Below are 14,226 nucleotides of genomic sequence, written 5' to 3' on the forward strand. Positions count from 1 at the left end.
CATGAAGACTTCCATGGTTTTTCAATCATATCATGGAAAATGGCGACCATACAACGTTGGAATGTTGCAGGCGCATTACATAGACCGAATGGCATGCGTCGATATGCAAAAGTTCCGTAGGGGCATGTGAAAGTTGTTTTCTCTTGGTCTTCTGGTGCTATCGGTATTTGGAAGTAACCTGAAAAACCATCTAAGAAACAATAAAATTATGACCGGATAATCTTTCTAACATTTGATCAATGAAGGGCAAAGGAAAGTGGTCTTTCCTTGTTGCTTCATTTAATCTCCTATAGTCTATACAGACTCTCCATCCTGTGACGGTTCTGTGGGTATTAATTCATTTTTCTCGTTAGTTATTACCGTCATACCTCCTTTCTTTGGGACTACTTGGACGGGACTTACCCACGGGCTATCGGAGATAGGGTAGATTAGTCCGGCGTCGAGTAGTTTGATGACTTCATTTTTAACCACTTCTTGAACATTGGGGTTCACTCTTCGTTGTGGTTGAATCACCGTTTTGTAGTCATCATTCATTAAAATTTTGTGCGTGCACATGGAAGGACTTATTCCCTTAATATCTACAAGCTTCCAAGCGATCGCATTTTTGTGTTTTTTAAGTAGGTTAACTAATTTTTCTTTCTCTATGCTAGTTAATTTAGACGAAATAATTACAGGTAAACTACCATCTTTGCCTAGAAAAGCATATTCCAAACCCTTAGGGAGTTCTTTGAGCTCGATGGATGGGTCTTTAGGAGACACCTTATTTTGTGGCTCATTTAGATCAAGAACTTTAAAAGTTTGTTCTATGGCTACCTCTTCGTCGACAAAGTGGTCTTCCTCGTGGTTTGTATCAGGTGGTTCCGCTTCATCTTCAATTAGGGGGTCATTGTTGCCAAAAGGATATTTCATTGAACGCTCAAGGTCTATGCTCCTTTTGAATGCCCCTAATTGAAGAGTTAGAGTGTTGAATTTCCGGTTTTTCAAAGCTTTGTGAGTTTGTACAAAAGGTTTTCCCAAGACTAGTGGAGCATCATCTAAGATGACGAAGTCGGTTGGGATTACCATTTGATTTGTTTGAACCAAAATATCTTCGACTACACCGATTGATTTCATTACTTTTCGGTCGGATAGAAAAATGGGTATTTGAAGTGGAGTAAAATCACTAATACTTAACTTTTCAAAAATGTAGTTGGGCATTATGTTAACACAAAGATCTTTATCAATAGTGATATTACTAATAAACGAATTTTGAAAGAAACATGGAACCGGTGTAATGTTAATTTCAAAAGGATCTTCTTTTATTAGCGAGGTTTGATCATTAGTTAACTTAACACTTACTAAGTCTTTGATTTTAGCACTAGTGTTTAACTCTTTTAAAAACTTGGCATGAGGGGTTATTAAACAATGATTTTCGAAAGTAGGTGACAAGAGATTAATTTCTTCAAAATTAGACTCTTCTTGAATTTTAACATTATCGGACTCACCCTTTTCGTTGTTTAACTCATGTGTCGGTTTTTCACTTTCTTGTTCTTCCATTTTCACACTTTCAACTATCTCTACGTTATTATCATTTTTTAGCCCTTCTCTTGCACGGGATTCCTCTTCCCTTGCGCGAGATTCTTTCATGCAACGTTCGATAGTTTTAATGTGTTCTAATATCCTATTAGTTACTTCGGTGAGATTGAAAGAATTTGGATCCTCTAAGCTTGAATCCGGTTGTTCGATCCTTGGTTCCTCATAGTATTCATATGAAGTAGATGGTTCACACCATTGTTCTTCATTGTAAGTATATGATGGATAAGGGTCGAAACTTTGTTCTTCATAGTACTCATATGAGGTGGGTTGTTCACGCCGTGGGTCCTCATAATAAGTGTATGAAGGTGGTGGCTCATATGTTGAATCTTCAAAGTATGAGTATGAAGGCTCATACCTTGGTTCATCAAAATATGAGTATGAGGAAGGAGGTTCATACCTTTGGTCTTCATAGGATGTGTATGAAGTTGATGGCTCGTACCTGGGCTCCTCATAATGGTTGTATGAATTGGATGGTTGATATGAGTTATTATATTGAACCGAGCGTGCATTACGACAATTAGTGCAATAATTACCTCTATAATCATCCTCATCATAGGTGTAGTTGTAATCTCTTGAGTATTGATCCATAGGAATCACTCAACAGACTACAACTGAGTCTCGGGACCAAAAAACAAAAATAAGACGGAAACAGAAGCTGGACACGGCCCCGTGTTGGGTGAACACGGCCCCGTGTTCAGGGACTGTATCTGGGCGTTTTAATTAAATTAACTGGTCACGTTGAGCACGGGGGCGTGTTGAGTGAACACGGCCCCGTGGTCAGACTCTGTATCTGGGTATCTACTCTAAAAATATGCAGCACGGGGGCGTGTTCAGCGAGCACGGCCCCGTGTTCAGGCTACTGTAAATGCAAAACTAAACTAAAATGCAGAAAAAAATGCGCGCGTTTTGAAAAGGTTTTGAAAAACTGATTAGGCCGTCGATTTTAAGCTTTCTTAAAATCCTTGTGTCCCCGGCAGCGGCGCCAAAAAACTTGATGCGTGTTAGTGTATATATGTTTTTAGATATATATTTAAGCCCTTTTTACACTTTTAGCCAAGTTTTAAATTTATAAAACACGATATTTACTGACACTAAGCACACATATGGGCAAGTGCACCCATCGTGGACGTAGTATAGTGTTGGTAAGATACCGAGGTCGTCCAAGGACACAAGAGCTTTTAATACCGGTTTATCCTCAACGTCTAATCAAATCAAAAAGTTAGAAAAATGTTTTAAACTAAGAAAAATAAAAACTAACTAAATGCTGAAAAATAAAAATAAAATAAAAACAGATAGACAAGATGAATCACTTGGATCCGACACGTGTATTAGTATAACCTTTGATTATTTTCGCACTTTTGCACTTGTTTAAGAGATTATCTTAGTTATTGTAGTAGGCCCCTTTTTCGAAGGCGACGTTACCCTCAACCCAGTAGTTTGAGTCAGCAAGGATACAATCCTAAAGGGTCGGATTATTGAAAGATAATGAATTAAGTTATTAATGCAAATTATGGTAGGCCCCGCTTTCGGCGGTGACGTTACCCTCGGCTAAGTAGTCTGAGTCAGCAGGGATACAGTCCTAAATAGCCGGGTTATAGTATTAATAGTAGTTAGCTTATGAGGGGGTCAAAGAGTTTGGATCCCCGCCATCCAATACCTATGGGCATTGAAGGAGATCCTACTAAATTTGACCCAGGTCCCAAGCAGGACCTCTAAACGCTGAACAAGGGCAAGACCTTTACCAAACCGTTCCCTTAACCCCCGACCAGGTAGCCAACATACCTCCATATAGACCGTGGAGATATGAATGGTGAAAATCTTTTATTTTATATAGACAGTAAAATAATGCCAAGACACCACGGACAAACGATAAGGAAAGATCACCTTCAACATAAGTAACTAGTTATTAAAGTCATTAATACAAAACCAAATAAAAAGTGCAAAAGATTAAAAATAAAAAGTATTATACTAAACACTTGTCTTCACCAAGTGATGTAAGAGACTTAGGCAAACATGGCCTTGATTGTCAAGAACTCTTACGATCAATCTTGGATCCCGAGACGACTCACACACTCTATGATGGACAATGGATGATGGTGGTGGATGATGGTGTTATGGTGGTGATGGGTGGTGGATGAAGTGTGAGAGAGGTGGTGTGCCAAGGGATGAGAGAGAATGAAACCAAGCTCCTCTATTTATAGGCTGAACAGAACGCTGGACACGGCCCCGTGTCCGCTGGACACGGCCCCGTGCCCGTCTGACATTCTCTCTCTTCATTAATTGTAATTGCGAATTACAATTAATGCGCCTGCTGTACTTTCAACACGCCCCCGTGTCCGCTGGGCACGGCCCCGTGGTGAGCAATGGAAGCTTCTACTGGTTTGTCTTTTCTGCTGCTTCCTGGGCACGCCCCCGTGTTCACTGGACACGTGGCGTGTTCAGACTTCTGTTCTCTTCTCTTTGTCTTGGGAAGTGCCGTTGAGGGTCCGGGCAGTTTACTTTTGTCCCTTTTCTTGTATTTATGGTAGAATTAGTGGTCTTTTTGCTTCTTTTGTGATTTTGAGCTCATTTCATCCTGAAAATACAAAAGGAAGACAAAAACACTCTTTTTCCAACATTAGTACTTAAAAAGGGTTAGTTTTATGCCTTAATTGATGTGTTTTATATGTTGCATTTTACACACATCAGTGGCTATAAAAGTTACCTAAATAAAGAAGGCGTTTTATTTCAATAAAATGGGATTTATCCCTATAAACCAGTTGTAATGAAAACTTAGGTTTTATCCCAATATGTTTATTTATATAAAATGTGGTATTTTACTCTGATAAAATATTTCCTAACTACGGTCCTGATGAAATTTCCGCTGCCAAATTAATAAACACCGATACCACCAACACCATTGTTCGCGGCCGCCCGTTCCCGGAACAGATAGGGGGCGGGGGTTGCGACAGAAGGTGGTATCAGAGCTAAGCGACTGATTCAGCCACAGAAATGTTCTGCTGACACCAAAATTCAATCTGTTAGGAAATAAATCACGGAACTACGTGCATAACTGTATTTTATCATTGTGTGTTATTTAACTATTTGTTAGTTTACAGTATGAGCGACCAAGGACCATTTGACGCGTACCGTCAATTTTCTGGTTTGCCTAGAAGAGAAGGTGCCTCTTCTCAGCCTGCACTCTCAGGGTACTCTGCTGATACTGATGAAGGAATATTCGTGTTTAAGGCTCAGTCTGAAGAGCCATTCCCTCAGAAAAAGAGAGGATGGTTCAGTAGGGGAGCACATGAGTGTAGGAAGCATATGAAAAAGTTACAAGAACAACGAGTGCTAGCAGCAGCTAAAAGAGAAACCGATGCCCATGCTCAGGACATGATTAATAGGAGTTTAGCTAATTCCCATATCTTAGCAACCACTGCAGCTGACCCTAACCTGGAGCAAATGTTAGCACCCCAACCAGAACCACCATTCCTGACCAACCAATGGAAATAGAGAACCCTGAAAATCGAGCAGAAATGCATGATTTTAACCCGGAGGAGATACATAGGGTACGAGCACCTAATCCCTTAGATCCAAATTACGACCCATGGTGGGACGAAAATAGGGACTATGTGCAACGTTACCCCATACATGAAGATCTGCCCATGCCGAATCTAGGAGCCTACCCAGGTTTGGACCATCTAGATCCCTATTACGATAACGATGTATTCATTAGGGAGATTTTAGAAAATCCTTACCCATACCAGGCACCCACACCCCCATACCAGGGACCCGCACCCCAGATTCCGAACCCAGTCCTAGAACCTGCACCCCCAATGAGTGCAGACAATGTACAAGAACTTAGGACATTTGGTGAGGAAATTTTAGTGAGTAGCGAGAGAATGCGACAGGTGGGAGAGCGACTCGTCTGGAAGTATGACGAGCGCAATATAGATTTCTGGATGAATCCATATCCATGAATGTGATGGTAAAAGTGGTAATAATAATAATATAATATAATAATATATAATATGTGTGTATGAAAAAAAACCAAGGATGCCTACTACTATTAGTGTAATTTTTATTTCAGTTGGTATTGTAATTTTAATTTCTAGTGTTGGTTTGTACTAGATGCATATTATATTATAAGAAAAAGTAAAGTCGCAATGCTCGACGTTTTTGATCAACATGCATGTTGTGTGTGTAGGACCGTTCCGATGACCTTAAACGTAAGTAGAAGTAGTTCATCTCAGTTTACAAAGGCGGAAACAAAGTAAACCAAGTCAAAACAGCTTGTTCCTTCCAATTTCTCTTTCTATTACTGATTGCGAGTCTTTACAATGATTCTGATACAAATCCGGCAGCACCTCGACTCACAAACACACACATACAATCCTCCCTGTCCGTTTCAAATGAACCCTATTTATAGACACATGACCTTCCGTTTGAACGACACCAACAGGTTCAAACGGCCAAGGTTCAAACGGCCAGACATGTTCAAACGGTCAGAGTTGTTTCAAACGGCCATGATCATTTCTAACCTAAACAACCCTAATTTAATCATGTTTGAACACTTGTTTAACCTATCTAGACACAAGACTTAATAAGACGTAGTCAGCAGACACTTAATGCACCAACAGACTCCCCCTTGGATGTTGACGTAGTCTTTAGCGCCTGAGTCTTTAGTCTTGGTCTCTTCACAACTTTGTCTCTTCATTGTAACAACTCGAACTTCACAGGTTTTAAATCACAATCTGACTCCATCTTCAGACTCCCCTTTTGCTGTTGATCCAGACTCCCCCCTTTCACAGACTCCCCCTCTCAGTATGCTAGGATCTGAGGTCTTGTTCTGGTTCAAGCTTTGACAATTAGCTTCCGTGGGAATGATGAAGTCTCCAAACCTGTTACTCAACCAATAACATTAGACTTTATCTTTTCAAACAATAAACCACAAACACAATCAATTTTAGAAATCCACTCAAGTATTCAAGTTCAAGTTAATGACCCTGATTACTTGATTGATCTACCAAGTTCAATTTAATGACCCTGGTTGATCTTTTGACGAATCAAACTGATTTAGTAAAATCATTTTCAACTTTTTCTAAAAATAACAAGTATCAAGTTAATGAACTCGTTTTTGTCTTTGAAACAATTCAACTTCCAACAATGTAAGCTCTCCTCATTCTTCAGCTCAGAATCTCCTGCATCTGCTTCATCTTTCTAGAATCCGACAATCAACTTTCCACTCTGGTTTGTCTAAAATAAAGCAGAAATAAAATCTTTTTGTATTTTTAATGTGTTCTAAACTAAGAAATGAAATAACAGAAAACTTAAATTGCAGAAAGTAAACTATTTACAAATTTATTTTTGGCGAGCGTGTCTAGGAATCATATCAGCTTTTCAGACAAATTACTAGTACCGTTAAGCTACATTACATACTCAGACTTAAACAATTCACCTCGATTGTCGATATACTGATCCATCTTAAATTCTCACACAAACTTCAATCTATTCAGGATACCGTTTAAGTGTCTTAAGAACTTAGTTCAATTCATGTATCCCACCTCTTGAATATACTCCCGTATCCAGAATCCCAATGTTCAGTCTTACAGGCAAGAATACTACAATGATGTCTGTTCATAAATTAGGGGTTAAATGCGAGAACTGAGGGATCTCAGGTCAGAACTTCCGTTCAGCAGAGAGATATCAATTTCGACTTTGCAGTATGTCCCCTTTAGAGGATCTTTTCAGCTACAACAGATGATTATCAATTTTATTGTCTAATCAGCTGAGGGCTATATGCTATATTTCAAGCATTTTGGATAAAGTATTAGCCAAGGACTAGGTCAGAACTACCGTTCAGCAGAAGTCCCAGAATAATACCCCAGACATCATAGAGTATAAACACCTAGTATATCAGAATACGAGACCTTTCAAACGAGATTTCAGGGGTTACCTATATATCCAAGTAGTGTTCCCCACGAATTTCACAAGTTTGAAATTTTAGGTTTATATCCCGAATAAATTTACTAAATGTACGAAAACCTATCAACACATCGTTAGTGAGACTGTTTAACTCATTTTGTCTTTCCAAATATTTAGCATACTGTAATTGTCTAGCTGATGTACTATCATTTTCCCTATATACACAAGCTCTTTTTCAATTTTATCATGTTTTTGTATTTTTTATTTTTTACTGTTTTTGTATTTTCTGAAAGTATAACTATGTACAACTATCTATCTCCCCCTAAATACCAAAACACGTAAAAAATCGATAAACCATTGCAGATTGTTTCTCGTCTTCATCCGCAACAGTACTCTCATCAACGCTCACAATTCCATCCGACACTGAAAACAATTTCCTACCATTAAGTTTTAACAAATATTGAAACCGATTTTTATCAAAAGCTTTGGTATGCAAATCAGCTTTTTGTTCGTCAGTGTGGATTTTCTCAATTCATATCAACTTTTTCTCGAAGCAATCGCGAATAAAGTGATGACGAATTTCTATATGTTTAGTTTTAGCGTGATGTACTGGATTTTTAGTAATGTTAATTGCGGCCTCATTATCAACAAACAGAGGTGTGTTAAGAAACTGCAAACCGTAGTCGCGCATCTGTTGCTGTATCCACAGGATCTGAGAGCAGCAACTGCTAGCAGAAACGTACTCCGCTTCACATGTAGATAGCGCCACAGATGTTTGTTTCTTACACTGCCAGGTAACCAATCTCGGACCAAAGAACTGGCATCCTGCAGTTGTTGATTTCGCGTTGACTTTGTAGCATCCGAAATCCGAATCGGAATACCCTTCGAGCATAAAATCGCCTTTCCTAGGATACCATAACCCAAGTGACGGAGTACCTTTCAGGTAACGTAATATCCTCTTGACAATAATCATGTGCGATGCTCTCGGGTTAGACTGAAATCTTGCTGCGAGGCACGTTGGGTACATAATATCAAGACGTGAAGCAGTCAGATACATCAAAGAACCTATCATGGAACGGTAAAACGTTTCATTAGCCCCGTCTCCGGTGAGATCTGGGTGAATCCCATGATTAGTCGCAAGTGGGGTAGCAGCTGGAGTAGAACTTGACATTCCAAATTTCTCTAGAATATCATGCACGTACTTCGTTTGATGAATGAAAATTCCCTCAGGAAGTTGTTCAACTTGTAGACCCAGAAAGAATTTCATCTCCCCCATTGATGACATTTCGAATTTCTACTTCATCACCTGTTCGAAATCTTTGCACAATTTCTCATTTGTTGACCCAAAAATTATATCCTCCACATAAATTTGTACTATCAGAGGATGACCATCAACGACTTTAGTGAAGAGAGTGGCATCCACTTTTCCACGTATGAACTGGTTAGCGAGTAGGTGTTGAGACAAAGTCTCGTACCAGGCTCTCGGCGCCTGATGTAGACCATACAACGCTTTGTCCAGCAGATAAACTTTGTTCTTGTGGATTGGGTCAGTAAAGCCCGGCGGTTGACCAACATAAACCTCCTCTTTGACCTTCCCATAAAGAAACGCTGACTTTACATCCAACTGATATACTTTGAAATTCTTCCAAGACGCAAATGCTAGGAAAATTCTGATAGCCTCTAGTCGAGCGACAGGAGCATAGACTTCGGTAAAATCAATCCCCTCCTGTTGACTAAAGCCCTGAACAACGAGTCGAGCTTTGTTCCTTACAACCACTCCTCTGTCGTCCCTCTTACATTTGAAAACCCATTTTGTATTTATTTTTCTTTGACCATCCGGCAAATCAACTAACTTCCACACCCCCAACTTTTCAAACTGACTTAATTCTTCTTGCATCGCTATGACCCAAGAGTCTTCAGTAAGTGCCTCTTTGTAAGTTCTCGGTTCGACCTGCGAGATAAAACAACTTAATGAAAATTCAGTTTGTAAAGGTGCTACTATAGAATAAAAACATGTTAAGCCCTGATCAATTTGACGTCTCGTGCGAACGCCCGATTGCAATTCTCCTATGATTAACTCCTCTGGATGATAAGAAAGAGTTCGCGGCATCACTTCGCTTGGAACATCTACATTTCCCTCCAGATTAGTAACATTCTGCTCTGCATCTTGTTCACCAACTTGGTTTGTTTGACTTGACAACTGGATCTGCTCCCCCTCAAGATCTGAATCACCATGGTCAAATACTGGCATGTTATCAGCTTCTTGATCATCATTCACCTCCGACTGATTTCCAGGAGCAACTTCATCATCATGTTCACCAGCATTACTAGGACCTGCTTCATCGTCATTTGAAGTTTCCCGAGGTCTTCTAGAATATTCCGCTGGGAACCTGAGCTGCGACTCATACTCTCGCAAAATATCCAGCTCATCAAAGAAATCTTCTTCTTCCTCAGATTCTTCCCTCATGTCAAACGAATCCCAAAGTTTGTCATAATGATAACGCCATGAATCACCAGGATTCTGTGGCGGCATAGTGTACCCCTGACATTCAACATTCGCTGCATCAATAATCCGCTTCTCGCTTGGTACAAAGACACGACGTGTAGGACTTGAATATCCAACAAAGATTCCCTCAAAACTCTTTGAACCAAACTTGCCATTAGGCTCTATTACCGTACAGGGTGACCCAAACGGTTCTAGATACTTCAAATTTGGCTTGCGTTTATTGATTAGCTCAAAACACGTCTTGTTGAACTTCTTTACAGTAAGAACTCTGTTGAGAGTATAGCATGCAGCAGAAACAGCTTCAGCCCAGAAATTAATTGGTAACTTAGAATCTGCAAGCATCGTTCTGGCTGTCTCGATTAGCGTCCGATTTTTGCGTTCTGCAACTCCATTCTGCTGCGGAGTGTACGGAGCACTAAACTCATGCAGTATACCTCGTTCGTCACAAAATTCTTCCATCTTACTGTTTTTGAATTCAGTACCATTATCACTGCGAATTCTACAGATTGGCCTCTGATACAGATTCTCAATTCTTTTAAACAACGCCATCAAGCTGTCAAACGTTTCGTCTTGTGATTTCAAGAATGAAACCCACGAAAATCTGGAATAATCATCAGTGACGACCAAACAGTAGGAATCTCCTGTTATACTCTTGACGTTCACTGGACCAAACAAATCCATGTGAAGACGTTCCAATGGTCTTGAAACTGAATTGACTTGCTTTGTAGGGTGTGACTTTTTCTTCTGTTTGCCTTTGACACAACTTATGCACTCCCCTTCCAGATGAAAACCTTTGACATGCACTCCTGTTACCAAATCGTTATGCACCAAGTGATTCATTTTCCTTAGGTGAATATGCCCCATCTTTCGGTGCCATAATCTTGATTCTTTCTCCGTTGCTCTGGACACAAAACAATGAGCCTGACCCGTGGTTGTAGTAGCAACGCTCATGTCCAACACGTACAGATCGTTGACTCTTGGTGCCCTCATGATGATCCACTCTTCAGGTATCACAAATCCCGGTTTCAAGATCAAACATTCTTTGTCGGTGAAATGAGTAGTATACATCCTGTCACAGATCTGGGAGATACTGAGCAGGTTGTTCTCCAACTCAGCGATGTAGTTAACTCTCTCAAACGTTATAACACCATTTGACAACGTTCCTTCACCTATGATCCTTCCTCCTTGATTACCCGCAAAACCCACGTAACCACCATTAATGTTATTCACATCATACAGCAGCGCGGTCTTCCCTGTCATATGCCTTGATGCTCCACTATCCATTATCCACCTGGATACAAGTTTTGGAAGATCCTTCACATAACAAATCATCATTTAAACAACTTCAAGAAAAATGCCGATTCATGCTTCGCAATCCAGGAAGCTCTAGCAATTCAAACTGCTTAATCAAACATGGTGTCCACCTAGGCTTCATCAGCCTTTGGTGTAACCTTGACTCTCGCAATTTGAATTTTGAAATTTTCAGCCTTGAGAGGTGGAAAATTTGCATCATAATCAACCGTAATTGATTCGTCAGCCTTCTTCACCTCAGAAGTTGAAACTTTCTTCTCGACTTTTGATTCAATTTTAGGTTTCCACACCTATTGAGTTAATGCAACCCGTTTGTAAAATGTGTCATTTTTAGTTACCGACTTCTTTACAGGTTCATTCTTCACTTTTAAGTTGTTAATTTTAACATTTTTCTTCTCAACAAACATCAGTGTTTTACCCTTCACATCATCCTTCTTCTGTTGAACTTTCACAGCTTCAGTCTTAGGCTTCACATAAGTACACTTTCGTGCAATGTGACCAACCTGATCACACCTAAAACAAGTACGAGTATCAGCTACCCGACTCGTGCCTTCAGACTGAGCCTGTGAAGCTCTCTTCTCAAAAAATTCTTTGTTAGATTTTGAAAAAAATTCTTTTTCTTCATTAGCAAGTGAATTTGAACTGTTCACAAACTTTTTCTTCTCGATAAACCTCTTGTTTGGAACATTCCTTTTCTGATACGGTTTACCCCCCTGATAACCACCCGACCAGTTATTTCTGTTGTTATTGTAAAAACGCAGTGGATTAACAGATTTCTTGTTATAAACCCTATCTTTCTTTCGACTCAAATTATTCACTGCTGACAATTCAACTTCAAAAAGTTTGAAAACATTGGTCAATTTGTTTATGTTAACATTCTCGATCGGAAACTCTGAATCCGAAAACAACTTATCCGAACCTATCATCTTGTAGATGACAAGGTTTGATTCTTCATCTAAGTTGTTCTTGGACTTTTGTTTCGGAATGTATTTGTCCAGAAAACAACCATCCTCCTCAGAAGTGTCACAATCCGGTTTTAGCACTTTATCAACCACACTTTTCACCACATCATTTTGGACACCCTCGTCATTGGAAGACGTAAACATGACATCAATGTTCTCAGGAAGTTGCACTTCATTTCCCTCCTCAAGTTCAACCAACCCAGATTCCTTTTTAGTATAATTATGCAAAATCGGCAGTGGAACTTTGTGAAACCCTACACCGGTACCGTCAGAAAACACATCTTCGCCAGCTTTGTTTTTCCCTATAGGTTTAGGAACAATGTTCTGCAACACAAAGCTTGCGGAGCTATAACTGTTAAGTTTCAACTGAATTCTGTCATTCTCAATTTCAGCTTCTTGAACTTTAAGTTTCAATTTAGCAATTTCATCCAGTTGTTTATTAATTGATTCTTCTTTTAGCCTTACCACAGCTCTTAGATATCCGTTTTCTTTAAACGTTTTACCATTTCGATCATCACTTTCTTTAACGGTGCTTTTGAGTTTTTCAAATTTTTCAGAAATCTTACGGTTTTCAAAAATTAACTTTTCATTTTCATTTTTAACTTTTTCATAATCAATTTTATCTTTTTCAATTTGATCAGTTAATTCTCTAATCCGTTCAGTTGAAGCTTTCACAGTTTTGTCACGACCAAGTATTTGATCCTCAACACTTCTGACTTTCGCTGTCAGATTTTTAATTTTCTCACTATTGAGGTACGTGACAGTGCTACAAAAATTGCATTCTTTGGTGCAATTTTTGCAGTCAGCATTTCCATCGATCTTTTTACCTGACGCATTTGTTGACGCACTTGGACTGACTTGGCCTTTAGACTCAGTCACAGAGTTAGAGTCTACCTCAAGTGCTTTCGCAGCTAGCACTTTGTCAGCCATTTTTCCCAGATTCTCTGCCATCAACTCCTGCGTAGTATCAATCACGCCAGTATCAATCTGTTTTGCTTTCTCAAACTCTTCTTTTTCTTTCATCTCTTTCTCCTTTCTCTCCTTCTCTTTCTCTTCTTCAATCATTTTCTGGGTTGGCTTCCCCACCATTTGTGTTGCCAATACTCATCCTCTTCTTCATACTCCTTGACAATGGCTTCTATATCAAGTGTCTTGTCATCAATTGCAATGTTGCCATACGGATCAAGATAGCATTCTCTGTCCGGATCCCATCTTTTCGCTCTTCTAGCTTCCAGAAATATACCAGAAATTCTAATGATTTTGTTTTGGGCAATCATTTTCCTGTAGTTATATTTCTGCTCTTCAGTTCGATTATCTTTCCATGGAATGGGCTCATTCTTTGCCATAAAAGCATAACCGACAGCGTCTTCTTCCGGTAAAACTTCCTTACTCCAATCGTACCCCTCATCATCATAAATCACAGCCAGAGCCCTTGATTTGTCTCTGTTATCTTCAGACTGCTTCAATCTGGGCGGCTCAGATTTATTCTGATGGTAAATTGCCTTTTTGTAGTAATCGTCTCTAAACGGATTCTCTGACTCATCAGCGTATGCGTTTCTGCATTCACGCTTGAAGTGACCCTTCTGCTTACACTTAAAACAAGTCACCTTCGATTTATCGAACCCCAGCTTAGTAGACGGACCACCGATCGTCTTCCTCCCGGTAATTTCCATGAAACGCTGAGCACGTCGAACAGCACTCACCATTGCCCAACGAATGTCAATAAACTCCATTTCTTCGGGGTCTATTTGATCGTAATCTTCTTTCGTCAGATTTGTGTTCCCGATCTTACCAGCCACCAACCCTTCATAAGATTCTAACACAGATGCCAAAAAGACCATCTGTTGCTTAGCCGACTCCTCATCAAAATTCTGTGCGTTCTTCAGATCTATTGCGATGTTACAAGAAAACTTCGCATTAGAACGATTTGCAGAAGACGAAGCTCCACTGTGATAACCACTGTGACTT

Source organism: Helianthus annuus, chromosome 13, assembly GCF_002127325.2.
Source record: "Helianthus annuus cultivar XRQ/B chromosome 13, HanXRQr2.0-SUNRISE, whole genome shotgun sequence".
NCBI classification, from domain to species: Eukaryota; Viridiplantae; Streptophyta; class Magnoliopsida; order Asterales; family Asteraceae; genus Helianthus; species Helianthus annuus.